This window comes from Gopherus evgoodei, chromosome 9, assembly GCF_007399415.2.
Source record: "Gopherus evgoodei ecotype Sinaloan lineage chromosome 9, rGopEvg1_v1.p, whole genome shotgun sequence".
Lineage (NCBI taxonomy): Eukaryota > Metazoa > Chordata > Testudines > Testudinidae > Gopherus > Gopherus evgoodei.
In genome coordinates this window covers 38,029,811-38,047,270 of record NC_044330.1, presented here as the reverse complement: position 1 = coordinate 38,047,270, position 17,460 = coordinate 38,029,811, and positions in this window count along the sequence as shown.

Below are 17,460 nucleotides of genomic sequence, written 5' to 3'. Positions count from 1 at the left end.
TAACAGTCTGAATTATAATCCTAAACTCTCATTCTGCGGCTATAAGCATCCAGTTACCACTAGGTGTGATTTTTTTCCCCAAAATATTCAACACTAATAATAATCAAATTTTTACTCATCCTGTATATTAATAGACAGTCAATGTCTCAATTAACCCACAAATGTGCTTTTCAAGGGCTGCAATTAAAAAAAAACACACACCAGCACCTCTGTTTGGTTTTATATGCTCCATATAGGCTCTGCCTTTTGTGCATTCCAGGATAATCTTATGAGTTGCTTGGATAATGCTAAGTGCTGTGGACAGCCAGCAAGTTCCTTGTGTTTCCAAGCAGAGAACAAAAGCATGATATAAAACCCTGAAGAAACAGGTAAGGAAGTATCCTCAAATGCACTGCGCAGCATGCGTAAATTCATTGCTGCTTTTAGACTATGTTGCTGCAGCCCTGAGTCTTGCTTGACTGGTTCACAGTATTTGTGCCACTTGCACCTTTTTCAAGAAGATGTGCCGGAGGTGAGCTGGTCAGGTTTCTGCTGCTCCCTTCCCTGGAGGTGTAAAAGAGGAAACTGCTCTAGCTTATGACTGGGAATCCACAGAACCTTGCCGGGTGAATTTGCCTAGGGAAGTAATAAATAAGTGCATGTCCCAGACCCCTAACCATGCCCTTCTCCAGCAAATGCTGCACACTTTTGGGGCTGCACTGGCTGGAATTGGATAAATCAGTGCTTGTAGGTTATTTGTACAGGTACAACCTTATTGTGCATGGACTTGCTGCTGCTGGATATCCATAGCCCTGAATTTCTCTGACAGAAGCCAGCATATCAGAGTGTTGAATCTGGCCCCAGGTCTCCAGCCCTAGCCAGAGAGAATGGGAGTATGTTGGCCGAGCTAGTGCTGGCCCTTCCAGTACGTGGAATGCAGAAGAATCCAGTATCTAGCTCAGGGGCAGGCAAACTTTTTGGCCTGAAGGCCACATCAGGTTTCTGAAATTGTATGGAGGGCCAGTTAGGGGAGGCTGTGTCCTCCATTCAACCCCCCTATTCCATGCCCTCTGACCACCCTGACCCCTATCCACAATCCCAACCCCTGACCACCACCACCTCAAACTTCCCTACCCCCTTACCACGCTGCCTGGAGCACCAGTGGCTGGCGGCGCTATATTTGCGCCACCCAGAGAAACAGGATAGGAGGCTGCACCGTCCAGCGGGAGCCAGCCACGCCACTGCGCAGCACAGAGCACCGGGTCAGGTCCGGCTCTGCAGCTGCGCTGCTCCAGGAGCTTGCAGCCCCGTCACCCAGAGCATTGCACCAGCAGCGCAGTGAGCTGAGGCTGAGGGGGAGGCACCAGGGGCAAGCCTTCCGGGCTAGGAGTTCAGGGGCCGGGCAGGAGAGTCCTGCGGGCCGGATGTGGCCTGTGGGCCATAGTTTACACAACTCTGATTTAGCTCCTCAGGCAGAGACGTGACAAATGGAAGAATTAACAACTGGCCCACCACCATAAAATTTACTCTGTGTGTGTGTGAGGAAAATCCAGCTCGTTCTGCAATGCTCATTCCAAACCAGGTGCACAAATGAGTGACCTGGGAACTTTGTGATGGGGAAATATACACTCCCTCTCCCTGTGGTGTTCTCTGCACAAACCACTAGTCCCAGCCTTGGGCCTTCACATCACAGCCTCAGACCTGGGGCTGGTAGAAAGGAGATACCTTTCTCGCTAACTCCTTTCTTCCTGCCAAAGAATGGCCACTTAGCCAGGTAATAGACAATTTGATTTTGTTGACACCCACCTGGCTGAGGCACCAGTTTACCTTTTGTCTCCAAGGAATTGGTTTGTGCCTGCTTTTCTAAACTTGGAGCATGTCTTAGTAAAGTCATACAGTAGAATCTTATAACTTTACATTCAATATTGCCACACATTTTACCAGGCCAATAATGTTCAGTGGATTATGTCATTCCCCTCTGGTGTTATCTGGACCGGTGATCTGCTAGGTCACTCCAATCCTTGACTCTGGGAGCGGGCCTTACCCGGCTCTGCTGTGAGAACCCCCATTCCTGGGCTGTTCACTCACAGCCTCTGGCATGTAAGCTGCCCCCAGCTACTTGAAACCAAATGACACTAGCCAATATCTCCAGTCCCAGAGAAAACCCTAGAAACCTCAGTCTTGCAGTGTCCAGTTATGCCTGCTGGACACTGCAAGTTTATGAGTTCATCAGTTTAACAAAGAAATTGATATGTACCAGGCTTGTTATCCCAAGGAGAGGCTCTGACATGCTTCAGACCAAATGCACTGCTTCAGGTAGTATAAACAAATAGATTTATTAACTATAAATACAGATTTTAAGTGATTATAAGTCAAAACATAACAAGTCAGATTTGGTCAAATGAAATAAAAGCAAAATGCATTCTAACACTTTCAATGTCCTTACAAACTTAGATGCTTCTCACCACAGGCTGGCTAGTTTGCTCTTCAGCCAGACGCTTCCCTTTGATCAGCGCTTCAGTAGCTTGGTGTGGTGTCTGTAGATGTAGGTGGAAGAGTGGGGAAGAGCATGGCAAAGGTCTCTCCCTTTTATCATGTCCTTTCTTCCCTCTTGGCTTTGCCCCCACCCCCTTTCAGAGTCAAGTGAGCATTACCTCATCACAGTTCCAAAGAAGGAAGGGGGGCAAACAGATCCTTCGAGAGACTAACAGATCCTTTTGTTGCTGCCTAGGCCAAGATCTTGTTCCTGTGGGGCTGGGTTTGTCCCATACTTTCCCTGCTGAGGTGTGAACTGCCTCTCTGCTCTAGGAGAGTTTTTGCCAGAGCTTATTTTAAGCCATGAGGATACATTTTCAACCTCATAACTATATATGTGAAATTATAACCTATAACATTACTATTACATTACTGTAACAACCATGCTCAGTGCATGATGAGCCATTTGAAGACACTTGACATGACAAACTTTGCATTGGATACCACACAGTCATTTTACAAAGATGAACATGGGGGGGTAGGGTGTTCCCCCAAGGTACAGAGCATCGCAACCTCATGACACATACTTTGTACAAAATTTATCATAGTCTTGTAAAAAATGTGAACATACGGGTACAGACTGTCAGCGAGACCAACCAAGGTAACTATAGCAAGAAGAGAGTGGCAGTAAGGACAGTCTTAGTAGTGTGTCAGAGAAATGTGGACAGAAAGGTTGTAGCAGTAACATGGGGTTTCAGGTGTACACAAAAGGGTCTTGAGGGAGGAGAATGTATGGTGGAGAAGCAGGGAAGGCTTGTGGTAAAGGAAGCGAAGTTTGTCAACAGGTGGCACATGAGGGGAAAAATTCTTAAGGTACACATGCATTTAGCAAGCCTGTCATCAGTTTCACTAGCTGACCAACGGCTCCTTCTGGGAACTATTAGTATTGTATCAGAGGGGTAGCCGTGTTAGTCTGGATCTGTAAAAGCAACAAAGAGTCCTGTGGCACCTTATAGACTAACAGACGTTTTGGAGCATGAGCTTTCGTGGGTAAATACCCACTTCGTCAGATGCATGTAGTGGAAATTTCCAGGGGCAGGTATATATATGCAGGCAAGCTAGAGATAATGAGGTAGTTCAATCAGGGAGGATGAGGCCCCGTTCTAGCAGTTGAGGTGTGAAAACCAAGGGAGGAGAAACTGGTTTTGTAATTGGCAAGCCATTCACAGTCTTTGTTTAATCCTGAGCTGATGGTGTCAAATTTGCAGATGAACTGAAGCTCAGCAGTTTCTCTTTGAAGTCTGGTCCTGAAGTTTTTTTGCTGCAGGATGGCCACCTTAAGGTCTGCTATAGTGTGGCCAGGGAGGTTGAAGTGTTCTCCTACAGGTTTTTGTATATTGCCATTCCTAATATCTGATTTGGTCCGTTTATCCTTTTCCATAGCGACTGTCCAGTTTGGCCGATGTACATAGCAGAGGGGCATTGCTGGCATATGATGGCATATATTACATTGGTGGACGTGCAGGTGAATGAACCGGTGATGGTGTGGCTGATCTGGTTAGGTCCTGTGATGGTGTCGCTGGTGTAGATATGTGGGCAGAGTTGGCATCGAGGTTTGTTGCATGGATTGGTTCCTGAGCTAGAGTTCCTATGGTGCGGTGTGCAGTTACTGGTGAGAATATGTTTCAGGTTGGCAGGTTGCCTGTGGGCAAGGACTGGCCTGCCACCCAAGGCCTGTGAAAGTGTGGGATCATTGTCCAGGATGGGCTGTAGGTCCCTGATGATGCGTTGGAGGGGTTTTAGCTGGGGACTGTATGTGATGGCCAGTGGAGTCCTGTTGATTTCTTTCTTGGCTTTGTCTTGCAGTAGGAGGCTTCTGGGTACACGGCTGGCTCTGTTGATCTGTTTCCTTATTTCCTCATGCGGCTATTGTAGTTTTGAGAATGCTTGGTGGAGATTTTGTAGGTGTTGGTCTCTGTCTGAGGGGTTAGAGCAGATGCGGTTGTACCTCAGTGCGTGGCTGTAGACAATGGATCGTGTGATGTGCCCGGGATGGAAGCTGGAGGCATGAAGGTAGGCATAGCAGTCGGTAGGTTTTCGGTATAGGGTGGTGGTAATGTGACCATCACTTATTTGCACCGTGGTGTCTAGGAAGTGGACCTCCCGTGTAGATTGGTCCAGGCTGACGTTGATGGTGGGGTGGAAGCTGCTGAAATCGTGGTGGAATTTTTCCAGAGACTCCTTCCCATGGGTCCAGGTGATGAAGATGTCATCAATGTAGTGTAGGTAGAGAAGGGACGTGAGTGGACGAGAGCTAAGGAAGCGTTGTTCCAAGTCGCCCATAAAAATATTGGCATACTGTGGAGCCATGTGGACAGGGCCGGTGCAAGGAAGTTTCGCGCCCTAGGCGAAATGTCCACCTTGCACCCCCCACCCAGCTAACCTTGCCTCCCCACGGCAGCTAACTCAGCCCCCCACCTGGGGTGCCCCCCCACCACAGCAGCTACCCCCCCCACCACGACAGCTAACCCCTCTCCACCCAGTCCCCCCATGGCAACTAACCCTGCCCTAGGAGACTCCCCCTGTCACCCCACGGCAGCCAACCCCACCTGGGGAGACTCTCCCCCATCCCCACAGCAGCTAATCCTACCCGGGGAGACTCTCCTCCATCCCCCCGTGGCAGCTAACCCTGCCTGGGGAGACCTCCCCCGCCCCACCACGAAAGCTAACCCTGCCTGGGTTTTCCCCCATCCAGCTCACCTCGGCTCCGCCTCATCCACTGAGCACGCTGGCGCCCCTCTAATTCTCCTCCTCGCCCAGGCGTGCAGCACTGATTGGAGGACACTTAGAGCTGGGCTGTGTGCTCAGCGGAGGAGGCAGCGTGGAGGTGAGATGGGGCGGGAAGCTGTTCCCCTGTGCGTCCCCCCTGCCGTTACTGCGGGCGGCCCTTCCTGCGCACCCCCCTACCCAGTTCACCTCCACTCCACCTGCTTGCCTGAGGGGACTTTTAGGTTCCCCCAATCACTAGGCGCCCTAGGCGGCCGCCTAGTTTGCCTAAATGGTTGCACCGGCCCTGCATGCGGGTGCCCATAGCTGTGCCACTGATCTGGAGATATATATTGTCATCAGATTTGAAATAGTTGTGTGTGAGGATAAAGGCACAGAGCTCAGCAGCCAGTTGTGCTGTAGCATCATCAGGGATACCGTTCCTGACAGCTTGTATTCCATCTGTGTGTGGGATGTTCGTGTAGAGAGCCTCTACTTCCATGGTGGCTAGGATGGTGTTTTCTGGAAGGTCACCAATGCATTGTAGTTTCCTCAGGAAATCAGTGGTGTCACGGAGATAGCTGGGAGTGCTGGTGGCATAGGGTCTGAGTAGAGAGTCCACATATCCAGACAGTCCTTCAGTGAGAGTGCCAATGCCTGAGATGATGGGGCTTCCAGGATTTCCGGGTTTGTGGATCTTGGGTAGTAGATAGAATAACCCTGGTTGGGGCTCTAAGGGTATGTTGATTTATTCCAGTGTTAGTGTAGGGACTGTCCTGAGTAGATGTTGCAGTTTTTTAGTGTATTCCTCAGTGGGATCTGAGGGAAGTGGCCTGTAGAATTTGATGTTGGAGAGTTGTCTGGCAGCCTCCTTTTGGTAGTCAGACCTGTTCATGACGACAACAGCACCTCCTTTATCAGCCTCTTTGATGATAATGTCAGGGTGGTTTCTGAGGCTGTGGATGGCATTGCGTTCTGCACGACTTAGGTTATGAAGCAAGCGATGTTGTTTTTCCACAATTTCTGCCTGTGCACGTCAGCGGAAGCATTCAATGTAGAGGTCCAGACTGTTATTTTGACCCTCAGGAGGAGTCCATGTGGAGTTCTTCTTCTTGTGCTGTTGGTGGGAGGGTACCTGTGTATCAGTCCGCTGTTCAGTGTTGTCCTGAAAGTATTCTTTGAGTCGGAGACGGCAGAAGTAGGCTTCCAGATCGCTGCAGAACTGTATCATGTTGGTGGGGGTGGCAGGGTAGAAAGAGAGTCCCCGAGATGGGACAGACTTTTCTTCTGGGCTGAGTGTGTAGTTGGATAGATTGACAATATTGCTGGGTGGGTTGGGGGTACCACAATTGTGGCCCCATGAGGTAGGTAGGAGTTTAGACAGCTTACAGTCCTTTTTCCTTTGTAGAGAGGTGAAGTGATTAATGTAGAACTCCTGTCTTATTTTAGTGAAGTTCGTTTGTATGGAAGTTTGGTTATTAATTAGAGTCTCCAGGTTGGAGAGCTCTTTTTTGATGTTTTCCTGTTTGCTGTATAGGATGCTGATCAGGTGGTTCCTCAGTTTCTTTGATAGAGTATGGCATAATCTCTCACTGTGGTCTGTGTGGTATGTAGATAGCAGTGGATTTTTTACCTTTAGTCCATTTGGTATGATGTCCATCCATTTGCATTTGGAAAGGAAGATGATAACTGTCTGTATTTGTGCAAATTTCTTCATGAGGTTGATGGATTTCCACTAAATTCTAGTCGCTACGGAAAAGGATAAATGGACACAAATCAGATATTAGGAATGGCAATATATAAAAACCTGTAGGAGAACACTTCAACCTCCCTGGCCACACTATAGCAGACCTTAAGGTGGCCATCCTGCAGCAAGAAAATTTCAGGACCAGACTTCAAAGAGAAACTGCTGAGCTTCAGTTCATCTGCAAATTTGACACCATCAGCTCAGGATTAAACAAAGACTGTGAATGGCTTGCCAATTACAAAACCAGTTTCTCCTCCCTTGGTTTTCACACCTCAACTGCTAGAACGGGGCCTCATCCTCCCTGATTGAACTACCTCATTATCTCTAGTTTGCCTGCATATATATACCTGCCCCTGGAAATTTCCACTACATGCATCTGACGAAGTGGGTATTCACCCACGAAAGCTCATGCTCCAAAACGTCTGTTAGTCTATAAGGTGCCACAGGTCCATTAGTATTGTAAAAACTATGACAATACTTCTTCTTTCAGCTCAGAGGAGATATTGCAAAGACTCTCAAGTAAAAGGGGAAAAAAATACTCCCTCAAAAATCCTGACAGTATCTCTTTAAAGAGAACTAAATAATCAGGTGTCATGCCTTCCCACCCTGATGAACTATCTTAAGTCCATTATGTTCTTTCCTAAAGGAACAGAGTGACTGGAAATGAGTCCAAGGCCATTAGTCATTTTCTTGCACTTTATTAAGCAAAGTGTCCTAAAGTCACAGTTCCAAGAAGGCAACAGCTGTTCTGTACTTGTCAGAAATTCAGCTTCTGGTTCTGTGTTGATCAGGGCCATGTAAGTAACTGAATGGATAGATTTTAGGATTATAAAGCTGCTGTTTTTTCCCTGTTTGTTGTTTTCATCCATAATGCAAAGGTTTAAAGTTTTTAGCGGCAACTTACTGATAATTAAGAAATGTCAATACAAGGAATCAAATAAGAAATTAAAAATAATGATATGTTTGATATATGTTCAGTAACTGATCTTCCAGGAAAATAATAAAGGTGAATATGTACTGTACTTTCATCCCTACAGCCTACATTGGTACTTTAGGAGGACTGCAAGTTTTCAAGTGACTGGTAATGGGATGTGGAGTTTTTTCAACTCTAATTCAGATCCAATACACGTAGTCAGTGGACAAAAGCTCTTACCAACTGCTTTCTGTCCAGTGACTATGTCCAAAATGTTTTCTGTGGAGTTTCTCTTGGACATGTGGCCACATCATTACTGACGCCCATTGGCATCCTTTGCAATCTCAGTAGAGAGGTCAGTAGTCGAAGGACAACAGAGAATGGACCGTCTTTAGAAATCCCTTCAGAGTACAAGTAAGGCAAATCTTTTGGAATTCAGCTTACACTGTATCTCTTTGGTGGATAAACAGAGGCTTTGATCCATCAAAGCACATGCTTAACTTTAGAAACCTGATTAGTCTATTCACTTTTTAAAAGTTATTTGTTGGCTCAAGGCCTCAATTTCCAAGGTTATCAAACCAGTACAATGTGAAGGCAAGTCACTAAGACTGGAACATTTTTAGAAGTTACTTGCTCTTTCACTTCATGAAAATGTGGTCAAATTAAAGAAACTTCATGAAGAAGATTTGGTTACGCCACATTTGTACCTGACAGATGGTTTGCCATTTTCTCTATCACTTTTCAGAAGGTGGGGATGCTCGGCATTTCTGAAAATCAAGCCCCTTTCAGGCATCTCAAACAAGACATCCCGAAATGACTAGACACTTTTTAAAATGTAGGCCATATAGTCTCACTAGTTCCTTCTGTGGTCTTTTTTGTGTATTCTGCATCTGCTTTGGTTTGATTGCAACGACTTCAGTGCAGGGACTGTCCATCTTTTGTCTTCTGTAATTACAGGCAAGTTCCTGATGTTTAACAACAAACAAAAGTAATAAATAATAATAATATGTTTCTTCGGAGTATTGCAACAGCAAGTTAGACTCAAGAACATAAAATTCCTAATGGAAACAGCAATACGGTCCTATGATTAATTAATCTTATGAGTTGTTGCTAACGTACGTTTGAGAGAGCTAAAGCATTTTCAGCTCCATTGAAGAGCCTCTCTGTTACCAAAAGGAATTGTTTTCATTAAAGTGCTGTAGCTAATTGCCATCTCAACACTTTAATATCCATACTATCAATCACATTTTGTGCCAATACTATACTATGTGTGCCTGCTAATACCACTAACTGTTTTGTTGTCCTTTTAGTGATTTCTAAAATGGACTGGAAAACATACTGCAGTCAAGATGATGGCTCAGTAATTCACTCACTAAATTGAACTGCATTCTCCAGCTGAACTCTCAAGTCACCCTGCTATTCATCCAGCCATGTAAAATGGCAAGATATGTCAAATTACATTAAAGGGAATGATCTGGGTTAGTATGAGTTAACTATCACATATCTTAGAACACTGATTAGGGTATTTTAAAAATGGAACAGCATACATCAGATCATTGTACTTCTTGAATGCTGGAGACACTTGTCTTCCAACTTCTAGTCTTACTACACACCTCCTCCGTATGGTCATCTCACAATAACTGTGGACTCTCTGATGTGTTTTGTATGGAATCTTCCAATAATCCCTTTACCAAAAGGATTCCTGTAAGCCTGTTGCACGTGCTCTGAAGGTCATATAAATATCTCGGAAGAAGAAGGGTTACATCTCTGCTTCACTTGTACATAGGGATGGAGGGGGCAGAAGAAGTCTCTTCTTCACATGCAAGCAGACAGGCAGAATATGTCCATAGTGTACAACAGTGTGCTGGGATATACACCTGACTGATGTGCCTCAGCATGCCTGAGGGAATGTGGTCCACTGGAAAAGGGGTGTACTCAGCCTTTCTGAAAACTAGCCTGTAATCAGCAGCCAGGGCTAGTTGGTAGCAGTTGAGAGGAACAGTACAGGGAGCATCTCATTGCACTTCCACCAAGGGCAGGATTTAGCCCTGCCCTCAGATGGTAGCACACAAGTCATATGGACATCAATAGGAGATGCATGTGTGTATCCAGTAGAACTATTGTTCCCTAAATGTTTATAACCAATAAGTAACAAAACATTTGTGACTTGAAATTTTTGTTGGGGAAAGAAACTCTGTAAACTACAATAGATTCATGTTGTGTCTAATGGGAAGTATTTTAAAGCCATTTTTAAAAGTGGGAAGGTGATAATTAGTCATATGTTTCTCTCTCTTCTCCTTCAATTCACTCCTTCAGACCTACTTTTTTCATGGCACCTTTTCAGCAAAGATATTTCCACTCCTGCCCACATCTGCTCTATTGACCTAGTTTGATGACATGCGTTACACTAAACCACAGTCCCTGCCCAGAAGAGTTTGTAATCTGAGTTGCTAAAGTGCATTGTTAGTGAAATGCCACTCTTGCACTTATGTGCATCCATTGAAGCAACAAATGGGTATGTGAGAATAGAATTTGGCCCTATATAAATACTTAATAGTCAGAGAATGCTTTTCTTCAAAAAAATAAAATAAAAATCAGACACAGGGCCAGATTCACAGTAATTCAAGTCAGTAGAGCTGCAGCAATTTACACCAGCAAAGAATTTCATCTAATGGCTACAAACAAAATTCTATATAAAGAAAAAAAGAGAATAAAAGCAAAAGCTAATGTTTTCAGAGTTCCTTGGGATCTATCAGTGCTTAATAGCTTTGAAAGTCAAGCTATTTTAATATACGTATCTAAATATGGATTTAGGTGCCTAATTTTCAACACCCAAGTTTGAAAATTTTGACCGAAATACATAACACCTCAATAGTGCTAATAAAATGTTTTGGCCTTGTCCAGAACCTTTCATCAGAGACCCTGAGTGCTTTGCAAATGTTATTTAGTTAAGCCTTCCAAAATCCTTGTAATATACGTAAGATAGAGAAGCTGAGGCAAATAGCTTTTAGTGGCCTGCCCATGATAATATGATAAGTCAATGACAGAGAGAATAGAATGCACATCACCTGATTCCAAGTCCAGTGCTCTAAACACTAGAAAACACATTTCTCTGTCTCATCTAGCTATATGTTATCTACTCTACTTTTCCCTAACACCTGAAATTCTTGTTGCTAAGTGTAATAAAATAATTACAATTATAAAAGTAGATGATTGATATTGTTTGGAACAGTGTGTTTTATTTCCTCTGAACACCTATTAAGGATTATTAAAGAAACTAATTCTCCCTTCATTTGCTTTTAAAATGAAAAACAAACTTAAAATAAAATAGGAAACTGTAGGTCTGACTTTATATTCATAGTATATGCAGGAGAACAATCATAACTTGTTAGCCAAGTATGGAGTTAATAGACAAATTGTTCTTTCATTAAAAAGCATATGAAGGCTCATCCACTGAAGTATATAGCGCAATAGGTAAAATATGCAATTAAAATACATCTGTGTTCAGCTGACAGAGAAAGCAATTTCACCAAGAAAGACTATTTAAAATAATTTGCTACTGATAACTTGTGCTGTGGCTATTTAATTGACCAATGAGTGAAAGACATTGTACAACCAGAAATGTGTACTATAAAAGATGAACTACTAAATTATGTATGTATCATCTGGGAAAGAGAAGGAAGGAAGGAAGGAAGGGTGGGTGGGGGGGAGGAGCCAAGATTGTATTGAATGCTTGATTGCTTTTCAGACTCTTTCCATTAGGGATTCTGTCAATCAGCCTTGGAGAGACCATTCCTTCTGATGACATTAATGGACTTACTGAATAGTCCTTATCATGACTCTGAATACATTTCTGTATTCAAGCATAGCTCTGTGTTTTCAGGCTCAATCTTCCAATTTACTTGGAAAGAGGAAAGGGAATTGCTAGGTATGAATAGTTAACTTCCTAGCTTGGAGCCAAGAGCTGAGAAATGATGGTATAGGTATTTATGGGGAAAATTGGATTTATCAAAGGTGAAAAAATTAATAAACAATTCTTTGACTAGATTTTTTTCATTTTTCAAAAAGTTTTGAAACAATTTCTCCCAAAAATCCAAACTATTAAGTATTTTTGAAATATTTTCTTTTCAAAATTATTGTAAAATTGCACTACAACCCAACATATTTTGTTCTGCTTTTACTATATTTCAGCAAACATCAATATTTCAGATTGAAAATTTGTGCCACATTTCACCACTCCAGTTCTAGCTGAGGCTAAGGATGTTGGTCACTTCCTAGTTCAGTTATAATTTCTGCATTTATCATAAGCCAAATCAATCCAACAATTCTTCTCAACTCCATGCCTTACAATGTTCACAATTTTTATTGCTGTATCCATCATGATGACAATGTTGTCCGTTGGCTAGGCACAGAGGTAGAAACCTGGTAACCGAGGTTCTCTTCCTACATCCAACACTGCCTTGTGTAAGTATGGGCAGATCATTTAATATTTCTGTATCTTGGTTTGGCCATCTTGAAAGTGGGATAATAGCACATGCTATTATAAAGTGCTTTGTGATCTAGAAATGAAAAGTCCTATATTATATAAAAACTAATTAAAAAATATAGCAATCTATTTAACAAATACTGATTATCGTTATCATAGCTTTAGCATGCCTTTTGTGTAGGATGAAGTCCATTTTTCAACATAAAATATTTATTAAAAAAATGTAGCCCAGCTCTGCATGACAGTTACAGACCTTCAGAACAATGAAACTAGCAACCATACAGAGGGAGGTTCATGAGTGCAGAAAACAGAACTTTCACAGGATTTAAACCTGGCTATGGAATCCATCTCCACAGGACATTAGATTGACCATGGACCAGAACTAGGGTGACCAGATGTCCCAATTTTATAGGGAAAGTCCTGGTGTTTGGGGCTTTTTCTTATAGAGGAGTGTAATATACACCCCCAAACCCTCCCAGATTTTTCACCCTTACTGTCTGGTCACCCTGACCTGAACACTTTCAGAACTAAATGCAAAATTCATGGACTCATAGCTCTTCAATTTAGCAGAGAAGGGTATAACATGATCCAATCACTGAAAGTTGAAGCTAAGCAAATTCAGACTAAAAATAAGGCATACCTTTTTAATGGTGGGAGTAATTAACCATTGGACCAGCTTATCAAGGGTTGTGGTAGATTCTCCATCACTGACAGTTTTAAAATCAAGATTGGGTGTTTTTCTAAAAGATGTCCTCTAGGCATTATTTTGCGGAAGTTATACAGGAGGTCAGACTAGACAATCACAATGGTCCTTTCTGCTCTTGGAAACTATGAATTATGCACTTTTTCCTCTCTAATTTATAGAAATAGCTTCAACAGATCTGGACATTGGACAATGTTCAACCAGACCACCTTCTCTGGGAAAGCAAGTTAATGCCAAATATAGCACGATGGACTAATGTTCTTGAAGTCTGCACTTTTTGAGCATCTTTTTTATTGGGAGCTTGCTTAAATGGGGTCCCAAGTGCCTTCTGAATCATAATAAATCTAAACATTTTATTTTTGGACAGACACCAGGTAGATTGTGGGATGAACATCACTGAGTGGCATGTTTGGGTTTGCTGACAGCAAGCCTGATGTTGTCTAAATAGCCATAAAACTGTGGAGCTTTCATAGCTCATTGTCTCTGCTGGAAAAAAAGTACAGGCAATCTGTGAAGAATATGCAAAACCTCTGCGCACTGGATCTGTAGCCTCGAAATAACAAAACTGCTGACTGATGGTTTTAAACTAGGTATAATATAGTCATAGTATATATGTACAAATGAATTGGACTTTGGTTCCATTTCTTCCTCTACGTGTGTGTGTGTGTGTGTGTGTGTGTGTGTGTGTGTGTGTGTGTGTGTGTGTGTGTGTGTAACATTTATAAGTGAACCAGCAGTTCCAAGGTGTTTGCAGATACACAATGGTTTCCTTGTGTAACAAGATCTCTTATGGGAAACGTTAAACACATTTAATCAGTCACATTTACAGCTCTTGCAACATGAATTATTAAACATCTCTAATGTTCTAGAATCACCATCCAAAAGGCAGGAACAAAGTTGCTCTTCAGATAATCAACACTGATTCAGGGGTCATCCTTCCCATTCTATACACTGGGGGCTTGGCACTTGCTTGCAACTATTAATTTGATTGATTTGTGGTGCTGACTGAGTTAAATCTGACCTTACACATAGAAGAGGAGAGCACATTCAAAGACAGACTGACTTTAGATAGTATAATAAAACACATTTGAGGGGCTACCTGAGGCACAATTCCCATGTGCAATTCATTACCACAAATTAGTTATCTATATAAATTCCCCAGGTCATTGATAGGAAACTATAGACTTTCTCCTGAACTACTTACTCCAGCAAGATTCCTGCTGAAGTCTATAGAAGATTTGCCTGTGTAAGGACTGTAGAATGAGGGATTACAAGTTTATTTTCCTAAGGTAACGATATTCCCATAAAACACAACTGGCAGAGTGAAACCTATGGCTAGAGTACTGGACTGGGTCTCAGAAGACCTGGGTTCTCATCCTGGCTCTGTCACTGCCTGGTTAGGCAACTTACTTCTCAGCTCTGTGATACCGAACTCTTTTTGTGTACAGATAAAAAGTGCTATCTAAGAGCTGGCTACTTACATAAGAACAGCTGTACTGGGTCAGACCAAAGGTCCATCTAGCCCAGTATTCTGTCTACCGACAGTGGCTAATGGTGCCCCAGAGGGAGTGAACCTAACGGGTAATGATCAAGTGATCTCTCTCCTGCCATCCATCTCCACCCTCTGACAAACAGAGGCTAGGACACCATTCCTTACCCATCCTGGCTAACAGCCATTAAAGGACTTAACCTCCATGAATTTATCCAGTTCTCTTTTAAACACTGTTATAGTCCTAGCCTTCACAACCTCCTCAGGTAAGGAGTTTCACAAGTTGACTGTGCACTGTGTGAAGAAGAACTTCCTTTTATTTGTTTTAAACCTGCTGCTTATTAATTTCATTTGGTGACCCCTAGTTCTTGTATTATGGGAATAAGTAAATAACTTTTCCTTATTTACTTTCTTCACATCACTCATGATTTTATATACCTCTATCATATTCCCACTTAGTCTCCTCTTTTCCACGCTGAAAAGTCCTAGCCTCTTTAATCTTTCCTCATATGGGACCTGTTCCAAACTCCTAATCATTTTAGTTGCCCTTCTCTGAACCTTTTCTGAACTTTGTAGTTTTCTTTCCTCTCCCACAGTCTGTATGATACCAAAACAGACAGGATTATGTGGTAAATCAGCTTTTGCTATGGAAGAAACAAGAATTGACATGCTAACATTATTTACATAAATATCTCTTTATAGAAAACAGTTTTTTCACAGGTGGAATTCATTATGTAAACCAAGTTTCATCACATCTAGAAGATGCCAGACGTGCCTCCTCTTCGCTCTCCAGGAAGTGTAGAGTCTAATCAGCCCATCCATCCACGCATGTACTTTTATGACCCTTGTCTCAGAGAACCTCACAACCATTGATGGGTTTTATCCCCAGCAAGGGAGAAACAGTATCTCTTTTCTGAGTGTATGTCTACATTTGACCTGGAAGGACGTACTCATGCTATCTCTGCCTGAGCTGGTGCCTAAAAATAGGTGTATGCCACGTCAATATGGGTGGGAGCTTGGGCTAACCACCTGAGTATGTACACAGGAAGTCAGGCTTGATTGTACTTGGGTGGCTAGCTCTGTGGCCACCCTGCCACTGTAGGGTACACTGCTGATTTTCAGCACTAACTTGAACAGCTTATGCAAATACAGCTACACGAGCTAGGGACCACGCTTCCCATCTCAAATATAGACATACCCCTAGGCATCAGCACCCGGTCTCTTAATGTCCTTTCCTACAACTAGTGAGGGGGATTTCAGGAGCAGAACTCCCCCCACTCTTTCTGAACCTGCGGAGAGGACTTCAACCTTTCTTCCTCTGCAGCTGCAGGGGTAATTCCAACAGGGAGACTTTACTCTTGTCCTTGCATCCAGGAAAGTAGGACAGGTTTGGGGGAGGCTTCAGAAAAACTTCTTCATAACCAGAGAAAGACATTGCTTTAAAAAGAATGAAATCTAATGAAAGCCTGTAAGAAGGGTTGAGTGAGGTACAGCTCCAGGTACCTATGATAGTGGCCACAAGCCTGATGAGGTATTAATCACAGCTGAAGGGGCTAGAAGGAGCCAATCAGCAGCCCATTTCTTTCAAACCAGCTAATGAACAGGTGTAGAAGGCAGAAATATTGGTCCTGTTCCTTTCCCATTGCTCTCTGCCCTTCTCACAGGCACCATGTGTGCCCATGGGGCGGAAGGGTAGGGACCTGTATTCAGAGGCTTTCAGCCACCTCCCCTCACAGATGGACCACAGGGAGTGTGTTTCTGTATGCTTGATTTTTCTTCTGGGAAGGGAGCAAGGCATTATATTACAAATCCTGCTTCAATTAAGCTGCTTTTCCTGCAGTACCTAAAGCAGAACCAGTGCATTGTAATGGAGATTTCATTCTGCAATACCAGCAGCACAGCAACTTTTGCACAGTCTTAGTGGTAGTACTTTTGTTCCTGGGGACCTGTGGTGTCTAGCAAAAACTACCTACAACAACCCTTGACTCCTTTAAAAAAAGGACACGTCCAAGGTGAACAAAAGTCCCCAGTAATTATCCCCAACAACTAAAAAATAATTAAAGCCAACATGCAAAGTATATACACTAGTTGAAGCCACATATAAACAAATGCAAAAGCAAAAAAATTGTCTTGCCTTAAGGTTTGCTCTGATAATAACTGTGGTATGTGCAAGAGGAGAATATTTGACACTCATCAGCTCTTGCTAGAGAAGGCTCCATATACCATTCTCTCTAGATTATGCTGAAAGGCAATCAGTCACCAGTTTATTGGAAGTGGAATTTCTGCCTATTTTGGCTGAGACTGATAGTACTGAATTACAAATGAGAAAATTCAGGCCCTTCATAGCCTTCAGGATGAGAAGATCAGTGTGTAGCATATTCTTTTGCCTGCCTAGCCATTAAGTTATCTAGAATGTACAATCTAAAGAGCATTGCAGAGTCTTATATCCCAAGAGCAGTGTTTTAAACTCCATGCTTCTGGGAGGAAGGTCTGATTCTGCAAAGTTTACTCATTAAAGCCATGGGAGTTTTGCCTGAGTACAGATAGTAAGCATAGGCATCTTATTTCATATAAAATAATAAGTGTTGTATTCAGTATAAGGTATTATACATTCTAGTTGCATTATTAACAGCACGACTGTTTGCCCATAATATGCATAAGGAAGACATAAAATAGGTAAAATTAGAGCAGACACCATGTTCATAGAAAATTGGGGTTGGAAGGGACCTCAGAAGGTTATCTAATCCAACCCCCTGCTTGAAGCAGGACCAATCCCCAAACAGATTTTTACCCCAGTTCTCTAAATGGCCCCCTCAAGGATTGAACTCACAATCCTAGATTTAACAGGCTAATGCTCAAACCACTGAGCTATCCCCCTTGCATTAAAAACAGTGAGGCACTA